The sequence below is a fragment of the Typopeltis vanoorti genome, chromosome 13 (genome assembly GCF_054136105.1).
Source record: "Typopeltis vanoorti isolate ZY-2024b chromosome 13, IOZ_Tvanoo_1.0, whole genome shotgun sequence".
NCBI classification, from domain to species: domain Eukaryota; kingdom Metazoa; phylum Arthropoda; class Arachnida; order Uropygi; family Thelyphonidae; genus Typopeltis; species Typopeltis vanoorti.
Genome location: NC_143561.1, coordinates 123,258,805 through 123,271,538, shown reverse-complemented (window position 1 = coordinate 123,271,538; position 12,734 = coordinate 123,258,805). Strand labels below are relative to the sequence as shown.

The window sequence follows — 12,734 nt, the reverse complement described above, 5'->3', positions numbered from 1 at the left end:
TCACTGCCATTTTACTCCCTCTTAAAACCACACACAAGAAATCCAAAGAATTTAATTAACAGAGAATTTTAACTAAACTGAACACTGCCTACTGATCACAGCTATCATGTTGTGAAGCGAAATTATGTTTAGTGTATTTTCAGGTGTGATGCCTTTCTTCATTGATTTCTGTAATTCATTCTATAGGAATTTCAAATCATTCTGCTTAGGGACGATGAATTTGTGAGAAAGTAGAACAGAGATACAGTTAGTCACAAAAGTCAACATATAACCCTAAGTTGTTAAGAATTTAGGGATACACACCACACGTGTTAAAATAATTACTTTACTTAATATCAGGAAAGTAACATTTGACGTTTACCTCTGTATTGATGTCATCATCAGAAAAATTTGACGTTTTGACCTCAATACAAAGGTCGAAATGTCAAATGTTACTTTCCTAATATTAAATAAAGTAATTATTTTAACACGTGTTGTGTATCCCTAAATTCTTAACCATAAATGCTGACCACCATGTAACCTTAAATGAATAAGAGATTTTGTGGTATCCAGTGTAATTTCAGACCATGCCTGGGTTAATGCTTCCTTCAAGGATTCCCAATTAGAATAGTGCATTTTTGAACTCTTCTCTCAAGTTCATCCCATAGGTGTTCAATTGGATTTAAGTCCAGTGACTGGGGAAGTAAGTGGAGCTGTTCATGTACCTTGTAAAGCAGCTACACCTTGGCAATCTTGGCTGTGTGCTTAGGATCATTATCCTGCTGAAAGATCCATCGGCTTCAAGTCCTAAGCTGGCAACAGATGTCTGTAAATTGGCCTGCAATATCTTCAAGAATCATAGGTGGTCCATTGACCCTAGATGAAAACTAATTTCCCAACACCAGCCACCACCATAGATCCCCAAACCATTATATTGCCTCCACCATGCTTGACTGTGGGAACCAAATTTTCGGGTTTCATTTCTTCAGTTTTCCATTGCCGAATTTTTCCATGACTATCAGATCCAAAAATATTATATTTGCTTTCATTGGTAAATAGGACTGTTTCCAAAAACCAAAGTCTTTGTTGACATACTCTTTGACAAAGTTAAGTCTTTTTGTGTGATTTGTTAGGATTATTAGAGGCTTTCTTCTGGAACCCTATCATTAAATCCTTTAGATCGAACAGTTCTTCACACAGTCTCAGCATGCACAGTGTTACCAGTTTCATTGCAATGTATTCCGTTAATTGTGGAGCAGATATTTTCGGATTTGATTTGACTCCTTTTAGAACAGCTTGAGCAATCATAATCACTTAATACTCTGGGGTGATGACTTCCAGCTGTGTTGAACACATTTCCAGCTAACTTGTAATTCCTAATAACAGCTTGTAGATATTTGAACAACTTTTTTCATCAATATGTGAAATCTCACGATAATTTTTTTTTGCTTTTTTCTTTTCGCAACTGTATTATCACATTTCTCATGTTGAGTGAAATTTCTTTTTCTGGGTTTATTTTAACCGTAAAACACTATAAAGAACATGATTAACACACACACACACACACACACACACACACACACACACACACACACACACACACACACACACACACACACACAAGATTAACTTTTCAGCAGCATGATGCAATACCGTGTGGAGAGACTTGTGTGTTCGCCATACATGTTGTTTATTTTTAACGGTATATGTTAGAACACAGAAAAATAAGTGAATAATTAATTTATTAACTTATTGCTGATATTTCGCTGGTGTTATAACCAGCATCTTCAGAGCACAAAAACACAGTTTGTCACAATACGCGAGACTATAACAATATGGTGTAATCAACTGACTAGTTAAATAAAATTGTAGCAGCAACACAAAGACTAGAGTCTTGATTTTGGCACCCTCTAACTGAAAAAAAAAAAAAAAAAATTGCAGCTATCACATAAGATTAGAGTCCTAAACAGAGAAAAAAACCGGTACTAGTTTTTTCTTAAGATGACTGTCTCCCAGATTTTAGGCAAATTTACACAGCCATATTTGTCGAGATTTGGAGTGTGTTTCAGGGCTTCTGTTGCCTCTAAGAACAATCTCTCTGACTTGAAAGAGCTTCTCTGCTGTACTTTTGTGTTCTTGCAGTTGATCCTGTGTGCAGGGGTATCCAGAATATGGTCTGCTAGGCCCGACTTGCCATAGTGATAATGCCGGATGTAACTTTTGTGTTCGTTGATACGGATGTTCACGGTTCTTCCTGTTTGACCGTAGTAGGCTTGATTACATTAGCAGGATACTTCGTAGACAGGGTACTTCTAAGAAACCCACTATCCACCACAGAGAACTACAACAAAACAGTTGCCATCCCATACATTAAAGGCACATCCAAAAAGATTTCAAGAATTCTTAATAAACATGAACTATGCACCACACCACTTTATCACATCCAGGAGTCTAATAAATAAACAACATGATGTAATACCGTTTCTTGATTGCTTAAATAAGAATAAGTTCATATGATGTTATTTGCATATTCTTGTGCATTTATTTTGTTTCAATCATAAATTATTTTACAGTATAAGGTTATTAAATGTGCAGTTTGTCAAACAGTCAGTTTCTTAAATGGTTACATTTTGAAGGATTGTACGTGGACTTTTGTGTTATGTTAACATGTACAGTCAGTCACAAAAGTCAACATACAATCTTCAAAATGTAACCATTTAAGAAATTATGATTGGATACCACAAGATTCTACACTTCTTTACTGTTCCATTCTCGGTGTAACAGTTTTCCACCAGATGTTTTTCTAGTGTTATATTTTCTCTTTTCCTCCTGTTATGGTATGTTTTGCTAAGTATTGATCTTTTAAATTTTCTTTTCATTCTTTTGCCTTTGGCAAAAACTGGGAGTAGGCTGGATGTTCTCCATTGCAATTAGCTCATTTGGGTATCTTGCTCATTCAGTCTTTATTCTCATGCTTTTTATTGTCACATCAGATGCAGATAGCAGAGCCACAAGTAGTCTAAGCATGACCTGACCTTTAAAGCAGCATAATGGGTTTCGAGATAAAGGGCCTAACAGGAAAAGTGAGATATCTTGCTGTCACTGATGGTGGATGATTTAGGGGTATTAGACAAGAATGATATTCTTGATGGGCACTATAATACCATCACTAAACAGGTGAATTCTTTTGACTGCCACTCCCTGTTCTTTCAATTTAGAGTAAATATTCTCATAAAGATCGTTGAGGAGTTCCTCAATTCTTCAAGAAAAGTTCAGTCTTATTGTGTGTGTGTGGGGGGGGGGATGTTTAATGTGATTGGTATTTTCTAGGTAATGTTGTACAAAGGAGCTACTCTGATTTTTTCTGGGGAGGGTTCAAAAAGAATGTCGATGGAATGGAGTTTTTTTGTTTTACTGATTTTGGAGATCCTGCTACTCTTTCGAAGCTCTTCTGCATAAAGAAGAGTAACATATTCCTGATCAGCTGTTCACTTGTTGCATGTATAAACAAAAAAAATATATTTGTAGGTGTTTCTGGTGTGTTTTCCTTTTGTAGTTTCTGTACTTGGTTGGGCTTGTTGAGGACCCTGATAAACTTGAGGAATAAAGGCCCATTCTTAAACGAAGGAAGAATTCAGCACTAGATCATCACACCCATCATGAAGCTGCACGTGCACACACACACACACCTGCTATCTGGCAACTCATGAGTGTGTTTGGAAGTGGAACACAAGCATTATCCAGGATGCCATACTGGCATCATAGAAAACCTTGGTCCTTGGCCCCCAGACCATAAGAAAGGAGACTAAATGTAACCCTTACAGGCAAGCCCACAATAATAATGGACCATATAGGCCTGCTTGTTTTGCCAAAGTAGAGGTCAGAGTAGTTTGAGACTACTAGGATCCTGATCCCCCCCCCCCCTTCCAGATATCAAGGGTTATGCTGCTGTTAAACACAGCAGCAGGGAGATGGATTAGTGATGGTGGTCTGAAAAATAGGGCAGTAAAAATATCCAGAAGTAGAATGAAGAAAATAGGATGACATGTACAAAATGAGGAAGAACAAAAAGAACGGTACTTACTGATAGCAGTACAGCCACTGACATGTAAGGTGCCTTTATGCAAAACGTTTTTTGCTGCCCCTTGATCATTTTTACCCCCCCCCCCCCGATAAAATGTATAACAGTTTTTAAACAAATGTAAATGTTAAAATAGATTTAGCAAAATGAAAAAAATTTATATATTTTTTTTCTTACTGGCATTGAAAATCAGACTATACTTTCACAAATAGCTCTGATTACAAGCAATGCATGTACAATTATGAAATCCTTCATACAGCCATTGCAGACATTATCACGAATATTCCAATATTTCAATAATTAAGTATCATGTGGAGATGATTACAAAGCTTTAATTTAGAGAACCAACTAAAAGATAGAAGGATGTTGATTTGTATCTGCATAGAAGAAGATCTGGCTTGGCTCATACTTGTTAGACTGAGCTTTCCTCAACTGCAACAATATGCTCGCTGGAAGATGCCAGTGGTAATGATAGTTTCAAATTGCACAATACACATGGTTTCTCTGAATTGATATACAGCACTTGTTTCTGAAGAAGTGAAATCTGACATAAGCAAACACACATGAATGGTGTTCAGAATGGCAAACTGATTTTTAAAACTTAATTTTGCCCCCCCCCCCCCCCACTTTTTTTATAGTGCCTTTGTGCAGCATACAACTTGCACACCTGCTTGCAGCAGCCTTGAAAGAAAAAAAAAAAATTGCCAAACCACTAAAACACGATGTTACAAAAATGGATGTAACCCAAGAAAGTAGTCTCTCACTTTACTGGCTGTTGATATTCTGATTCACAAAGGATAGTGCTTGTCCCTTTAAAGACAGAAGACTGTATGCAATCAGTTTATGCACATGCTATTCAAATGTCCCAAACTTTTGGTAGTACCTTGTGAACAGATAATTTAGAGAAGTTAGGCTAAATGCAGTCTGGACTGACTGGTTACCAGATCTTTCATGTCTGGGAGATCTTAAAGGTTACCTTGAAAGGACATTAGTTCCTTTTCATTTATAATTTGACTCGTTTTTACTACATTCTAATTGAGTGCTGTGTGTTCTTTACCAGAGTTTTTGTGTGTTGCTAGGATTTACTAGTGTGTCCAAAGTAGGTTAAGTTGCAGATATGTGGAAATTTACACACTCCAAGATGTGCAAACTTACCTTAGGAAAATGGATGAAGGTTGCTAGTTGGATGTGTGGTTTAAATGCTGCATGGAGATTATATTTGCAGAAAACTTTAGCTGGTAGATCTGTTAATTAGCATCTGCATTGAAGAGGGAAAAAACTGCATCCGTGATCACCTGCATGGTAAGTAAAAAGCAAACTATTCTTTGGATATTCCTTCATATAGGATTAAATGGAAGAAGACAACCATATTGCAAAGAAGACTCTATAGGTCTGAGAGACTATTTTTAGAATAAGCATAATCTATGAAGCATTTCCCCTAACCACAACAAGAATCACTACATTAATTTGCCAACAATTTTCGAGACCGTCATTCTAAGACTCTATTTAGCCCGATTTCTCTGAATTATCTTCACTTTTATCTGGCCCTTAGAGGACACTTTGTTAGGACATTTGTTGCCTTTCAGTTTCTGAAACAATCAAACTGAGTGCTGTGGACTTACTTAATTTGTATTCTGAAGATGTTGGTTAGAAATCCGGCAAACTATCAATAAATTCAAAAATCGATTATTTATTCTCTTCTCCTAGTGTATTGCTGCCATAATGCACTGTTGTTAAGTAAATAACTGTATCTAAGCATAACTTTTCAAATATGCTAAGGCTGTCATTAACTCAGAGGAACAATCTCTCAAAATATAGAAATATCATGAAGTCTATACCCTTATTAACAGAAATTTTGCTTAATTCTTCATATTCCTCTTCATTCCTCATCAATCTAATTTTGCCATTCCCAATGCACTGCATGATGCCATACTCACAAGCAGGGGTGGCTCGTCTATAGGGGCTGGGACCCACCAATTTGTATAACTAGCCCAATAATTGTAGTTTTAAAAAATATGTTTCTTGTAATTATTATTTTTTGATCTATTTCCAACACATTTTATTGTTTAATAAAAAAATTACATTAGTATTTTGTGGCAATATTGTATAATGCGACTTAGTATGGTCTCTGTGGCCATCCACGGCTGGCCCTATTTTATAGGTGTAGAACACAGGGCATGTATGAGGCACTTAAACTAGCAATTGTGTTTGTTTACCAGGCGCAACACTTATCTTCGAGCCAGTTTAGTCTGGCCCAGTCACTGTGTTGGCACATACGTACATAGTGCATGATTCTTTGATTGTGAAGCACGTGCACTAGCAAGCGCGTTTGTTTAACGGGCACAACACTTATTTTGGGGCCCATTTAGTCTGGCCCAATCAATGCGTTTGTAAGTAAATAGAGTGCAATTCTTTCATTTTCTTATTATTTATTCTCATTGTTGATGTTTTATTGTTTTTAGCATGTTTAATTATTGTTGTCATTTTTTGTTATAATTTATTTTAAAGTTGAAATTTTTATTACGTCCATAAACAATACATTTTAACTATGAACAAAATCGATAGTTTATTGGAAAAACATTTCTTGTTGTTAAGTCTAGAAGAAAAATTGGAAACCAACCCAGAGATGGGCATATTACTCAACATTGTTGAGTAATAATAGAAATAATAACTTTTTTTTTAACACTTGAAAAATGAAAACTCGAAAATATTTTGCAGGGTGGCCAGCTGGAGTCGAAGCAGCATCTTTGGATTTCTGGTCGACTACTCTAGTCCGTTGAACTATGCTCACAACTGGAAATCTTTCGAGTTTTTGTGTTATTAATACAAAATCTTTGGAAGCAAAAGAGAATCCCAAACAGTTCTTTCAATATGCTGCAAGCAAGAACAAAACTGTACACGGCAAAATGATTTTAAGGAATGCCTATGGTAAGGAGGTCACTGAATCAGTCGATATAGTGGAGTTACTGAGCACGCACTTAGCAAAAGCATATCATCCAGGTGGTGACATTGAAAAAATGAAGGAACCATTAGTTTATACGGGAATAGTGATGAATGAAGTGGAGGTGACTAGTCTATTACAGAACCTTAATGTGAACACATCTGTGGGACTGGATGGTATACCAGCACGGGTCTTGCGTGAAGCGGCTAAGGAATTATCAGTGCCCTTGACCATGTTGTTTAATCTGAGTCTCAGGTCTGGTTTAGTCCCGAAGGTGTGGAAAGAGGGGAAAATAGTTTCACTGCATAAAGGAGGATCCAAGACTACGGTTGCAAATTACCGACCGATCAGCATATCAGGAGTCGTTGTCAAGGTCTTGGAGAAAGTAGTCAAGGGAAAAATACAGGAATGGATTGATCAAAATGAGATACTGTACAGGGGACAGCATGGCTTTGTGAAGGGTAGATCATGCTTCAGTAACTTGCTCAAGTTTTATAACAAGGTGACGGCTGAACTGGATAAGGGAAATGGGTTTACACTGATACTGCTGGACCTGGCAAAGGCGTTTGACAGGATACCACATGGAATACTAATCCGTAAACTACAACATATGGGAAAGGATATAGGGTTGGTGAGATGGATAGGTGGTTGGTTTGATGGAGAGATATCAAAGAGTAGTTTATTCAGGAGTAGAGTCCAAAAGACGGCCTGTGACTAGTGGTGTGCTGCAGGGTTCTGTTCTTGGACCACTGCTGTTTAATCTGTTCATTAACGATATAGGGAAGGATCTAAGTGGAACAATTCATTTGTTCGCTGATGATGCAAAGTTGGGTAGGGCAATAGTGAATGCAGAAGATGTCAAAGTCTTGCAGGATGACTTAGATAGATTGGAGTTCTGGGCTAAGGAGAATGGATGTCAATTTAATGTGACAAAATGTAAGGTTATGCATTTTGGGGTGAAAAGATTAGCAGCAGTATACCACATCGGTGGAACTGTACTCCAAGAGATTGATGAGGCCAGGGACTTGGGAGTGTTGGTGGATAGGGAGATGAAGTTTAGGGGCACATTGCAAAAGTAGCTAAATCAGCTCATCAACTCACTTGGTTGTTGAAAAATACCTTGACGAGCAGAGACAAGAAAGTTATTGTACCTCTGTACCAAGTCTTGATAAGACCTCATCTCGACTACTGTGCCCAGATTTGGTCACCTCGGTTCCTTCTTGATGGGAGGAGGTGGAGAGGATCCAGAGACGAGTGACTAAGATGATAACAGGTCTATGGAATGAACCATATGAGAACAGGTTGAAGATTTGTGGGTTGCAGAAACTAGTTAATAGGTGGAGGAGGGGAGATATGATTGAGACATTCAAATTGCTAAAGGGATTCTATAGGATTAATTCAGAGGATATTTTTGAGATCAGGACTGGTGGTGGGAGAACTAGGGGACACCTATGGAAGCTGGGCAAGAGTGTGGTTAGCAGAGGTGTTAGAGCTGGGTTCTTTACTTTTAGAGTGGTAAATGAGTGGAATAAGCTGCCAGAGTCTGTTGTGGGTGCTATGATGGTGAACGAGTTCAAGGCAAGGTATGATAGATACTGTGAGAATGTAATCACATAGTTCTGTGGACATGATGTTTAGGGCCTCCCTCGATGAGTCTAAGGACTCCTGGAGTCGCCCGAAATAATAATAATAATAATAATAAAAATACGTTGAGCCCGTATATGTTACGTCTTAACAATTTTAGAAAATTAATAGCTCAATGCATCATTGGATTCTGACTAAACATTATTGTAAATACAAATAATAACTATAAATCAATAATAGAACCCACTATATAAATATAAAAAAGTCAAGTTGGTTTTGGTCCCTGGCCCCACCTGTTTATATTGTCACCAGCCACCACTGCTCACAAGGATGAAATACTTTAAGAACTTCTCATTTAATGTGTCAAATATATCCTATGCAGTGATTAGTGTTTACCATTTCACCAATTAATATCATCTTCTGATAATCTAATAATCATTCATTTTTCTACTGGTGCCAATCAGCTTCAATTGCTTATTACAGCATGCCAGGATTGACCGAGATGATGTCCCATTGAATTTTTTTTTTTTTTTTTGATTGAGTCAATTGCAGTGTTCTACACAAGAGAATTTTAATAAATTGCTTTACAGATATTTCAGACTGACTTGGCAGAAGTATTATTCTCAGGCCTCCCTCCAACAATACCTATGATACTTCTTGAAATCATTTATATAAAGCACTTATAGCCACCTCAGGAAACTCATTCCTCATCCTCCAATCAAAAGATGTAGGCCTTTCACCCTTGATAACCACACTTTTACAGCCTTCTAGGAGTAATCCCCCCCCCCTCTTCATTGTCTTTTCACTTCCTTCAATATATAGAAAGCCCTTCAGTGTCAATACTATGTGACTTTAATTACTTTATGTCCTCATTTCTGCCTGTCAACTAGCCTTGGTAAAACCTTGACTTTCAATCTATTCTCATAAGCAGCATTCCACAGACTTGTCATAATTGTGGTCCTCAATTCTGTATCTGCTCAACTACTTCCTCATCTACCAGGGAATCCAAACAACCAGATCACTGCACAATTGTCTAGATGTGGCCTAATTAAAGTCTTACAAAGTGGAATAACAATCTTTCTAGCCTTGCTTGTGTGTATTATTATTATTATTATTATTATAACATAACACCTGCAAGGACTCCAAAGACTCATCGAGGGAGGGCACCTACTCTACAACTCTCTGTCTTCAGCACTCAATCCACCAACTACAGCAATTGTCTAAGCACAATTGTCTAGATGTGGCCTAATTAAAGTCTTACAAAGTGGAATAACAATCTTTCTAGCCTTGCTTGTGTGTATTATTATTGTTATTATAACGTAACACCTGCAAGGACTCCAAAGACTCATCGAGGGAGGGCACCTACTCTACAACTCTCTGTCTTCGGCACTCAATCCACCAACTACAGCAAACCACAATATCTACATCAATGCCATCTACTGCCCACCACCACTAGTATATTCACAGACAAGCACAAACATCCATGTCAGGATTCGAACCCACAGTCATTTCGCTGGAAAGTGGATATGCTAACCACTCGGCCAACTTGATGGCACAAATCTGCTTCACAAACTCCAAGGCTACTGCCATCTTTCTCACGCTTCAAATTCATTCCATTACAATAGAATTTGTTGAATGATACAAATTTGAAGAATTCATATTATTCAACATCCAAGTGATGATGAGCTATTTGGGCTGCCTATGAATTATGTCCTATAAACTTCAACTCCCTGCCCACTTTCTCCCCACCCCCTAAATTCTCAATATCATCAATTTCCTGAAGTCTCCTCCCATTTCATCAACGTAGTATACAGCAATGATACTGTCATTTCAATTTTGCTAACAACTTTGCTATGTTAAAATTATAGCCATTATCCTGTGCCTGTACTTCCTGTCTCATTAAATCATCCTGCAGGAACTCTATATCATCTTCTTTAAGTATTGCTCTACTCAGATTTACATAATTAGAAAACAATTGGATATATCCCCATAAATAATTTGCTATATTGCTGATGTACAAATTAAATAGCACTGACCCAAGTACAGAGTAATGTAGTATGACTTCTCACCCCATCTTCTGGTAGAATTGATTTTCCCACATACTATTCTTCAATATCTATCCCTCTTACCTATATCACCAAGCTTCATAACCTTCCTACTGGCTACAATTTATGTAATAGATTTCCATGCAATATTCTGTCAAATACATTCACAACGTCCACCAACTGTCATTTTATTATAAAATGGCAAGACCTACCTTTCACAAACCCATGCTGCTTCTACAGCATCATATTCTTCCAGTTCATCCATCCTGTAGATAAGCTTATACATTGGTTAGAATACTTCTAATTTTTTAGGAAATGACAACTTAAGCTAAATTATTCATTATAAAAACTTCAATTAATAACCACTTATATTTCGGCAATGTTACATTGCCATCTTCAGGGATCACAAAACAATGATGTGCACACAAGCACTCACACTAAGAAAATGAGGCTAGGCTGAAGAAAGGCAACTGAAGTTGGTCCTAGAGTCCTAAAAGGTTTCCCCTAGTAAGCTAAATTGGGTTGTCTTGGCTGTTGGACTGACAATCTTAGCATATAAGCTTCCCAAATTTGGGACACTCTAATATACACAAATTTGCTGAGGTTTGGGAAGTTTTTCAGAGCTGAGGCTGCAAAGTATAATCTTTCGTACTTGTACTTGCTGCAGTGTAATAAAGTGGCCTTCTTCGAGCGTATTGAGTGATGGGTGTCCAATGCATGGTCAGCTAATCCTGTGTGGCTCCTGATATTGGCTGTCCTGCCTGTTTGGCCATAGTAGGACAGTTTGCAACTGCAAGGAACCTGGTATTCTCCAGGTCCCTTGGTGGTGGTATTCTCCTAGGTGGAGTGGATAAGAGATGCCAATTTCTTATGCAGTTTGTAACTAGTTGTGAGGTCATATTTTCTTAGGATTTTTTGTTAGTTTTTCAGATATACTCCAGATATATAGAATGGTGATATTTAGAGTAATCTCTGCTATGAAGGGGGAGGGGGTATGGTTAACTGGTTTTAATATTTTTTGGAGGTTATAGCCATTGGCTAAGAAGGTGTTAAGGATATGGTCAAGTTCAGAGCATTGTTATCTGAGCTGATTAATTTTGTCCTGTTATATAGGATTTTTATAATCCCATATTGTTGGGAGGTGTGTGTGTGCGTGCGCTATTGAATATACTGACCTGATTGTGTTGTATACAGATTTCATCCCCCCCCTCCAGTTTTCATGGTTATGAGGATATATTAAAAAATGACAAGAGAAGACTGACTGATCTTTGGGGTGTGGGATATGAGGACGATTAAGGGAATGCAATTTGCAGAGCCCTATGAATAGGAGGAAGAAGAGGATATAAAATATAAAGGGTTGTTACCATGTTAATATTATTATTATTGTTATTATTCATGCCTCCATGGAGTATGGAAGAAATTTTTCATAAAATGGGAGAAGCGGGGGTAGAACAAGCGGGCATACCTGGAAGCTTTATAAGGAGGGCATGAGCAGGTGCATAAGGAGAAAGTTCTTTGCATGAAGAGTGGTTGGTGAGTGGAATGAGTTGCCTGACATTGTGGTGAATGTAGATACATTGAATGAGTTTAAAACACAGTTTGATGGGCTTTGTGTGTAAGAGTGTTTGGCCTCCTACAATGATTCTTTTTACTCCATGGAGGTCTGGTGTTAATAATAAGAATATATCAAGAATTTTCTGATGAGAATGATACAAAATGATAATTCAACATAAAGAGGTAAATTCCAACTGACATTTCTTCATTAACCATTTATTTGCAGGATATGAATCTCATTAGTTATCATGGATGTTTGTGAATGCCATTAGGTGTGAATTTTTTAGATGGTATATATATTATTATTATCCAGGCCTCCAGAGGTCCTTCCTAAGAAACACGAAGTCTATCAAGACTCATTGAGGGGAGGTTCCCCCTAAGAAACACAAAGTCTATCATACTCCTTAAACTCATTGACCGTTCTCGCAATGCATTCCATGGTTCAACCACCCTCAATGCAAATAAACCACTCCTCATCCTCTTGCTCACAGTTTCCTTTCGTAATTTCCAGGGATGGCCTCTTGTCATCACTCCTTCCTGCTGTTCAATC

General features: G+C 37.6%; 1 protein-coding gene across 1 annotated transcript in view; it reads right to left on the bottom strand.

Annotated features, from left to right (window-relative positions):
- LOC150100509 (uncharacterized) overlaps positions 1–12,734 on the bottom strand; it is a 1,094,033-nt gene that overhangs the window by 195,392 nt on the left and 885,907 nt on the right. The window lies entirely within an intron of this gene.